Here is a 10,151-nt window from a genome sequence, read left to right as displayed (position 1 = left end):
CCTTGCTGAACATCCTTAGTACAGCCCCTGTCCTCTGAGCTAAGAGTGGCAGCAGGCCTGAGTGACCTTGAAGCTGTCCCTCAGGTCTCCCTCCTAGATTACTCACGCTATCCTGGGATCTAGGGCACTTGGGGTAGCATAAGCCCTGAGTCCAGGCTGTGGTAGATAAGAAGACCCAGGAGGAACCAGAAACTAGGACAGAGGCTTCTGTAGGAGAGGTAGGCATTTGTCTAAAACGTAGCTCCAAGGGCAGGGGTGCCCATGCCTTTGCTCAGGCTGGTCCACCCTCAGCATTGCTTTGCCCTAGCCTCAAATACCAGAGGGCACAGAATCATAAAAGATATATATATATATATAAAAGAGATATGACTCTGATTCTGTGTGTCCACACCCAGCTCCCCTGACTCCTTGTGTCCCGGCTCACAACCCCACAGTCTGTTTGGCTATGTGCTGGATCTCTGATTGTGGGACCACATCTGACCTATACACTGTCCCCAGTGCCCAGGACCTATGCGAGAAGCACCCAATAAACATTTGTTGAGCAAATAAGTGAAATGTACCACCATTTCAGCTACTAGCTGTAACTGTTTAAGGTAGAGGAGCTTCAGAGGATTTTTTTTTATACTTTTACATTATTTCCATGTTTCCTAAGATGTACAAGTACTGGAGTTGTCACTAGAACTTTTTCCTGGGTAAGGAAAAAAGGCTTCTAAAAGAATAGGATCTTTGAAGACTTATTATTTCAGAAATGGATGACCAGTCCTGCTTCTTAGTCTGGAAGCTGCGCTAAAACCTGTCCACCATGGCTGAACCTGCTGGTCTTTGAAATATCAGCTTCCCAGCAACGTCCAAGGCACCACAGGAAGGCAAACGACGAATCACAAAACATTTGCTGGAGATGGTGCTGGAACATGAGCCCCTGAGGTTTGGAAACAACTCAAAATGTGATTGGGGAAGAGACACCTCCTCAAAGGAGTCTGCTGGAGTGACGTGGGTGGAGTGACTTTTCATTCACTGAAAGGTCTTCATTGGCAGACGTGGCCAGACTCAAAATGAGGAGAAACAGCCACTGCCATCTACCCCTACAACAGGGAGCTCAAGTGTGGTGTAGATGATGAGGATGGCACAGGAGAGCAAGGGTTCAAAGTGTCGTTCAAAGGACAATGCTTCCTAGTCAGCTCAACAGCATCTAACAACAAAGACAGAGTAAACGAAAAATTTTTCTCTTGCCTCAAGCCCTGCCTTTCAGAGCCCCTGGGAGAGCCTCTCTCTGGTGGGCTCTCTCAGCTCCTGGCCTGGCTCTACCACAACCACCTCCAGGTCTGGCTCCAAGCTGTAGCCTCGCCAGCTCCCAGGGCCCCAGAGGGCATCGGCCTCCTCATCTACAGCTGATGGATTCTGGCATGCGGCTCTGCGCCAGTCAGGATACAGCCCCTGGTCTCCCTGGCACCTCTGAGTTCCAGCTCTTCCAGCCTCCCCGGCCCTGAGCCCCAGCTCTGGGAAAGGACCTGGGCTAGACAGAGCTGAGTGCATTAATAGAAGAACCTGGGTCCCGGGACCCTACAGCCCCAAGGTACAGCTTGTGGGAGCCTGAGTTTAAGCCTCCTAGCCCCACCCCCAACAACACACACACATTTTATGTTCTCTAAAATGAGGGAAGATGAGTCTCAAGAGAGAGGCAGAGAGGGCAGAAATGAGAAGTCCTGGTGACTGCCGGCCGGTCCTTCTAGAGTTTTCAGAGCCCGTCAAGCCCGAGTCATCTTGTGCTCACACAGTCCTGGGAGCTGCAGACAGGGACATGCACCCTCATTGAGCAATGGACGTGAAGGCAAAAATGTCTTTCATTCAGAGCAGGAAGAGACTTTGCCTTTGATTCACTAACAGAGGTGTGGTTTTCCCAGGGGAAGTCTCTGAGTGTCCACCACCCACCCGAGGATCTGGTGGAGGAGGGTCCACAGTGCGATAGTAGAGAGTGAGAAGGCAAATCCTGCTGGAGGCCTAGGAGAAGACATTAATGGTTCTAAGTTGTCAGGGACCCCAGAGAGAGCAGGGACAAAGCCCTTGGTCCATAGGCCCCAAAAGGGGGTCTTGGGAGTCATCCTGCAAGGTAGAACCCCAACTTGTTTGATTTGCTAATCAAAACTAAACCCTTCCGGGGAGCTCTGGTGGCCTAGTGGCAAGAAGCTGCACTGCAATCCCAGAGATATGTGGTTCGAATCCACCAGATGCTCTGCCGGAGAAGGAGGGGCCATCTCCTCCTGTACCAGTCAGATCCAATTTGACAGTACACACACACAGAAAATAATAAAATAAAATAAAAAAACTAAAAAAAAAAAAACCAAACAAACAAAAAAAAAACTACACCCTTCCTTTAAAAATCCTTCACCTCCATAGTGAGTTCTCCCTCCAAACACTTCCTAGTGGCATTTATTTGAGTCTGTAACGATGTATTTATTTATGTGGTATCAGCTGTCTCTCTCACTAGGTTGAAAATTCAAAGAGAATAGAGACTCTATATTTGCTCCATTGAAATTCCCAGCACCGAGTAGAAGGCCTGGGACAAGCAGACGCTAACTCAGATGCACTGCATGAGTCACCTGACGGCTGCAAGGACAGCAGCGGCATTCACCAGGACCCTCAGCAGGTACCATCGATTGGGGAGTGACAAGGAGAGAGGAAAGCCTGTCACCTCTGCTTTGTGAGAAAGTGAGCCCCCATCCTTAAAGGGATCCAGGCACAAAGGTGATCACTACAAGATCGTTACTGCAATTACAACAGAAAAGGGCCTTTCCGTTTACAAAGTACGTTCGCTGGAGTTCACTCGTTTACTCCTCAGCGCAGACCCAGTCACCATCATTATCTCCAATTAACAGAGGAAGATTCAAAAGCCAAAATAACTTGCAAGGTCACACAGCTTATAACTGTTGGAACCGGAATTTAGACAGTTTTGTTTGTTGTTGTTGTTGTTGTTGTTGTTGTTGTTGTGTACCATCGAGTCAAACCAACCCATAGTGATCTTCTGGCGGGTTTTAGAGGCAGTTAATTGCTCAGGAAGAGACTGCCCATTCTTCTCCTCTGGTGACCTCGAACCACATGCCTTCGAGACTGCAGTGCAGCTTCTTACAACTAGGTCACCAGAGTTTTGTCTGACTCCATATAAAAAATGTTGCTGTTGTTGTTACGTGCTGTCAAGTCAGAATCAACTTGTAGCTGATCTTCCAGCAGGTTTTAAGAGGCTGTACATCACATGCAAGGAGATTATTCATTTTTCTCCAAAAGAAGATTTGAAACACCCACCTTTGGGTTGGCAGAACAACTCTCTATCTACTAGGCTACCAGCACTCAGGGGATGATAGAGACTGTGTTTTGGTCTATTGTGCATGAGAAGAGGTGGGTGCTGTCAGCAGTAAACAGCAATGACAACATCGGTTAATAACCCACCACTTTCTAGGTAAATTATCCTTACTTTAACCAAGGCCCCGCTGATGGGGCTAGCTTTATGATTCCCGTTTCCAACATGAATAAGCTTTGGTGGCACAGTGGTCAAGCATTTGCCTGTGAGACAAAGAGGGAGCAATCAGCTTCTGGACAGATTACAGACGTGGAAATTCCAAGCTGGTTCTCTGTCCACTATGACTTAGCACTTCCAGCACAGTCGGTCTGCTTTTGGTTTTTTAAACTTGAGAAAGTATGATTTGGGAAGACCGTGTGGCTCCTTTTTTCCCCTCACAAAATTCTTTTTGTTACAAAAAAAAAATTATTTATTTGAGTGAATGTTTGCAAACCTTATGGAGTATTCATTCACTCATTTATAGACATTTTGCTTTTTAACGTGAATGACTTAAATTGTTTATAGCATTAGCTACGAGTTACATCAATTACTTATGCTGCATCGAGTCAGGACTGACTCATAGCTGACCCTCCAGGGGGGTTGACAGAGTCAGTAAATAGAACAAGAGCTGACTGCTCATCTTTCTTCTGTCCAGCACCTGGAGGATTCGAACCACGTGCCTTTGAGTTGACAACAAAATTCCTTAATTTACTGCCTTTGAAGGCCCACTGGAGGGTCTGATATGGATCAGTTCCCATTTGCCTGCACGCAACAACAGTAGCAGGGAGACCTGGAGGCCTAATGGTAAGAAGCTGCACTGCAATCCTGAAGTCACACAGTTTGACTCCACTGGTTTCTAATGTACCCGCTGCTCCAGAAGGAAAGGCTGGGCAATCTCCTCTCGTGTGATTTACTGCCTCTGAATACCAGCTGGAGAGTCAGCTGGGAGTTGGTTCCAACTTGATGGCACACAATAACACCAGCCACCAGAGCTCCCTTAAATGACTTATAATAGTAATGCATTAATTACAATGCCTAACAAAATCCTAAGGAAACTCCAGAGGCCTGGTGGTAAAGAGCTGTGCTGCCAACCCAAATGCCTACAGTTCAAATCCACCAGCTGTTCCATGGAAGAAGGATGGACAATCTCCTCCTGTGCAATTCAGCCTCTGAAAACCCACTAGAGGGTCAGCTATGGGTCAGTTCTGACTAGAACACAACAACAACAGAGCCCTCATTGTATATTACCTTTCTCTTCACAGAGTTTATCTAGTCATTAATTTTGCTCCTCGGTCTCCGTTCTCATCCCCGTTAACCGTCCAAGGTGGATCCTATGCAGTTCTGCTTGCTGGTTGATAGCAGAGGGAGAGAGGCAGCCTGCACCCCACCCATCCTAAACTCCTGCCCTCTCTTCCACACTGCCTACAATTCCTCAAGCCTCATCCTCAAAAAGTCTCCTTCAGGACAGGTTTCTAGGGTCCCTGAGAGGACAGAGGCTGAACAGAAGGAAGATTTGGAGCCAGACTACTTGGGTTTTCATCTCAACTCCCCTACTTTCCAGTAGCTTGGCTCTCCCTCTCTTAGAGAGTAAAAGAGCATGGTACCTATTTCAGTGGCTGTGATAAGGAATAATGAGCCTGGGTAAAGTTTCAGAACTGAGCTGGTGAATGCAATGTGCCAGCCAGCAGGGGGGAATCTGGGCTAGCTCTGAGATCATCTGCCTGGGAATTTAGGGGCTGGACAGTGACACTGACACGCTCCTGCGTCAGCCGGGATCTGGTCACAGTGGGCCCTCTGTCTCAGCATGTGGAGACTAATCAATCTGTCCACAGAGGAGGTGAATTGGCTGACGTGGAGTTGAGAGAGCATCCCTGGTGACTGAGCCCCCGTCCCCCTCTGGCTGAGAGGAGAGAAGGTAGGAGTGTAGGACAGGGCTGCGGGAAGGAGTCAGGCTAACAGAAGCTCAGTGTTTTGAGATCAGGAAAGGGTGAGTCCCTCCAAGCCCCAGGGAGTGAATCACTGTTGATCTAAGTCAATCACTGTGACCGATTTATGATTTATACAAGGATAGAAGGCATATGATGCAATTCTGACCAACAAAAGAGAGGTGCTCTGTTGGACTGCCGAAAAAAATTTCCTACCCATTAAAAATAAATGAGCAAAGGAAAGCTGACCTTTTTCTGTCTCTGGCCTTTTTCTTGCCTCTGGTTGGAACTGTGAGAGACCTGGAGCAGTTGTAGCCACATCACCACCATGAGGCTTACTCTGAGAATGAAAGAGTAAGAAAAGGGCAAGAGAGCTTGGGATGATGTTGTTGAGCTACAGAATTAAGCAACCTTGTCTCTGGAACACCTTTTTCCATGTTATCATGAGATAGCACATTATTTTCCTTGTTTCTCCTGTAGCCATTGAGTCTTCATACTATTGAGCCTAAAAATACCTCTAACTGGTTCAGCATCTTAGTATGACTTTCTCTCAATAACTTGTATCACTGTGGGTATCCAGGTCATGAGTGGGGCTGGGCCAAACAAGTGTACATTCAAGGAGCCTCAGGGATGTGGGAGGACTCCCTCTTTCTAAGATTTCCTGAGTAAGTGATAGAGAAATCTAGAAAAGTCACCAATGTCCATTAGTCTAGAAGGTACTGGTCGTCTTCTTCATGTCTTTGGGAAGAATGATACATACAGAATAACAAACAAACAAATACATCTTCGGAGAAGTATGGTCAGATGCTTTTTCAGAAGCAAAGGAGGATGACTTGGACATATTATCAGGAGGGACCATTCTCTGAAGAAGGACATCATGAATGATAAAATATTGTTGTCAATGATGGTGGTGTTAAGTGTCATTGAGTCAATTCTGACTCAAAATAGCTGTAAGTAGAGTAACAAAAAAAACAACAGCTTGATGCTTTGCCATCCTTCCAATCGTTACTACCTTTGAGCCTACTGCTGCCACTGTGTCCACCCACCACACTGAAGTTCTTGGTAAAGTGGAAGGTCATTGAAAAAAATGAGCATACTGAGATGCAAATCGAAACAACTATGAGATATCATCTCACCTCAGTCAAAATAGCAAAATTTAACAGAACAGCAAGCAACAAATGTTGGCGAGGTTGTGGAGAAACTGGAACCCTTATTCACTGTTGGTGGAAGTGTAAAATGGTGCAACCATTATGGAAGGCAGTATGGCGCTTTCTCAAAAAGTTGTAAATAGAAATACCATTTGACCCAGTAATTCCACTACTGGGAATATGCCCCAAAGCAACCATAACCACCACCCAAACAGATATATGCACACCCATGTTTATCACAGCTTTGTTCACAACAGCAAAGAGTTTGAAACAACCTAATGCCCATCAACAAATGAATGAATAGAGAAGCTGTGGTATATTCATGCAATGGAATAATACGCTGCATTGAAAAACAAGGAACTCATGAAACATTATTCAAAATTGGTAACCCTGGAAGACATTATGCTGAGTGAAATATCTCAGTCACAAAGGACTTCTACTGCATAGTGCCACTGTTGTAAGACAGGACTGACATTGGGGTTGAGGGGGAGACTGAGAAAGATGGGATAAATAATGTATACTGCATTGAAACAGATGAGGGAGAAAACTGTTTAAAATAGGGATATATGATTAGGTATTACTGTTATGACAGGAATTCAGAACGAAGGCTGCATAGTGGACTGGACATGGGGGAAGGGATTGTATAGCAATGAAAGAATTTTTCTTTTACTTTTCCAAGAAAAGAACGAACTGGGGGGGTGAGGGGCAGGGAGAAAAGTTCAATAATGAATGAATGGAAATCCAAAGTCACTGTAAATTTTCATTAAAATGAATAATAATAAAAATTGCATACAGGGGGGAAAGAAACAGAGGAGCATATTTAAGAAGATAGATTGACTCAGGGTTTGAAACAATGGATCTAAGCATAGTAGGGGATGTTAGCACGACACAAGATCGAGTGGTGTTTCACTCTGTTATTTGTAGGGTTGCCAAGAATTAGAGGCAAATAGCAAGCCTTTCTCCATACCCATCCAGTCTGTACACTAAACAATCATTGGAGAAGCTGGACTTCATAAAGATGAAGTAGCATCAGGATTGGAACAAGACTCATCAATAGCCTGTGTTATGCTGATGGCACAACCTTGCTTGTTGAAAGTGAGGAAGACATGAAATATTTGCTGCAGATCAAAGACTACCACCTTCCATATGAATTGCATCTCAACATCAAAAAAGCAAAAATCTTCACCACTGGACCCACATTCAACATCCTTGGGACCAGCAGTCCAGAGATCAAGGATGTGCTGCTATCAAGTACCTCTCCAAAGTGCTGAGGCGCAAGGATGTCAATTTAAAGACTAACGTGCACCCGAGTAGTGCCATGCTATTTTTTGGTCTTGCATTCATAGGGTCACTATGAGTCATGTATGACTTGACAACATTTAACAACATTTTCAATTATTTGCTATGAATCTGAAAGTTGGGCAATGAGTAAGGATGATAGGAGACATATTGATGCTTTGACAAGAAGCATTCTGATTATACTTCTTCCAAGACAGATTTTTTGGTTTTGTGGTAGTCCATGATCTACTTAACATTTTTCACAAACACCGTCATTCAAAGGCATTCGTTCTCCAGTCTTCCTTATTCATTATCCGGCTTTCACACACACATAGGGCCACCGAAGTCAGACACACAGGAGTCCTCATTTCCTATTGCCAAAGGGGCCCTTTAGAGTAGTGAGAGAAGATCTTTACCCTGAAACCTACAGTGTCCCTTTTCAGCAGGAAGTAGCTAAGAGAATACGCCGTCCCCTTTTCCTTATGAATCAGGGTGAAGTCTCTCTCAGGGAGGAGTGATAGGGAATGGCAGAGGACACACTGACAAAGGAGATTAATCAGAACTGGCTTTGACAAGCACTGTGGCAATTGGACAATTAAAACAGACTTTCAAGGGGGGGGAAAAAAAGAAGAACGAACTGGGGAGGAGGGTAGAGAAAATAGTGCAACAATGAATGAATGAAAACCCAAAATCTCTGTAAATGTTCATTAAAATTAATAAAATTTTAATAATTAAAAATATTTTTAAAAAGTGACATCTCTGCTTCTTCAGTACTGTAAAGAGGTCCTTGGCAATATATTTGGCCAATGTAATACATCATTTTTTTTTCACCTTCACTGCCACTTCTATGGGCATTTGTTGTGGAATTAAGTAAAATGAAATCCTAGACAACTTCAATCTTTTCTCAATTTATCATGATTTTTCCTATTGGTGTAGCTGGAATATTATGTTCGTATTAGTAACTTAGGAAGTTCTGGTGGCCAAGTGGTAACAAGCTGCTGTGCAAACTCAAAGACACATAGTTCTACCAGCTGCTTCACAGGAGAAGGATGGGAGAGATCTCCAATGTAAGTTATTACCCCTGAAAACCCACTGGAAAGTCAGCTATGGGTGTGTTCCAACTCAAAGGTATACCACCACAACAATTAGTAACTACCTCTCAAATTTAGGGGTTGAAAACAACAGCATTTATGATTTCACAGTTTGTGGGTCAGGAATTCTGGAATCGTCTATCTCCTGGTCTCAAAGAATTCATATTCTCAGATTATTCCCTTTATAACGCTGGGCAAGGCTATATCTCACTTCTGGTCCACAGCTGAAGAGCCTGAGATGAATCCAGCACCTTGGCCATGGTCATATGCTGGTTGGTGGCAGAGTCAGGAGGCAACCCCAGATCAGTGTACTTCCAGATCCACAATGGTCTCGTGATGGGAGAAGGTTCTTTGTGGGCTGCCTGGGACCTTTGTTCACTGTGAGGTGTCCTGTGGAGGACAGAAGTGTTCACAAGATCTGTGAGTACTCCTCGAGGGACTCACAGCCTCGTTGGGATGGAAAGTGTGGACTGGTGAAGAGTGAACAGTGAGGAAGGCAAGGAAAGGTTCTGGTCCAGTGCTGAATGCTTTCAGGTGGTAGCACATAATAGGTGCTCAGTTAGGCACCAAATCAACACTAGTTGGACAGTTGACAAGAGTAAAGAGGTGGCCTGCAGATTGGGAAAGCACCGCAGTCCCTACTGCTTTGAATGAAGGCCATCCTCCTCTTGACCTGCCCCCCCAAACACTCTCCCCAGAGCATAGCAGCATGTTCCTTCCACACCCCAAGCCTGATGCCCAGCTCCCATCCATAGTTACTTCCACCTCAAGGACTCAGCTTTCTCCCAAGAATATCTAGAACCTTCTGCCAAAGTCACTACCAAGGGACTCACAGCCTTTCTCCCTTACTTCTTGACTTGGGAGAGGCATGGTGAATTTTCTCAATTCCCTGGAATTCTCTCCAGTAAAGGCTGCTTGTCCCTCATGGGTGGCTTTTATTAGCCACCACAGCATCCTCTCTGCAGTCTAGGCCCTCACCTCTTTTTCCTTCTCCCTTCTGCTGAGCCCCTTCCAGTGTCAAGCCCTAACCCCCTCTGTCCCTCTACTCTCTCAGCTCTTTTGTCCCCTCAATCCACCCTAACACCTCCCTTGTACATGGAGAAACTGAGGTACATAGAAAGGATTAACCTTGACCCTGATAACCACCTCAGTGATGAAAACAATCTGGAATTAGATGTTGGCTGCACAACATGTTGAAAGTCATTCTTGTCACTGAAGTGCTCGTTGAAATGGCCAGTTTTTGTTACATCTCTATGTTTATGCATAGTCAACCCAATAAAACATTTCTTGTTAAAAACAGAGAAGAAAGGAGTGGGGGTGGGGCCCTTGGGAAGATTGCTATGAAGGTCAAAGGAACAACAGATGTCCAGTGCCCAGT

This window comes from Elephantulus edwardii, unplaced genomic scaffold (assembly GCF_000299155.1).
Source record: "Elephantulus edwardii isolate Elephantulus edwardi_28Jun2011 unplaced genomic scaffold, EleEdw1.0 scaffold00189, whole genome shotgun sequence".
In the NCBI taxonomy this organism is placed as follows: domain Eukaryota; kingdom Metazoa; phylum Chordata; class Mammalia; order Macroscelidea; family Macroscelididae; genus Elephantulus; species Elephantulus edwardii.
The sequence above is the reverse complement of the archived record's forward strand: the minus strand, read 5'-3'. Positions refer to the sequence as shown.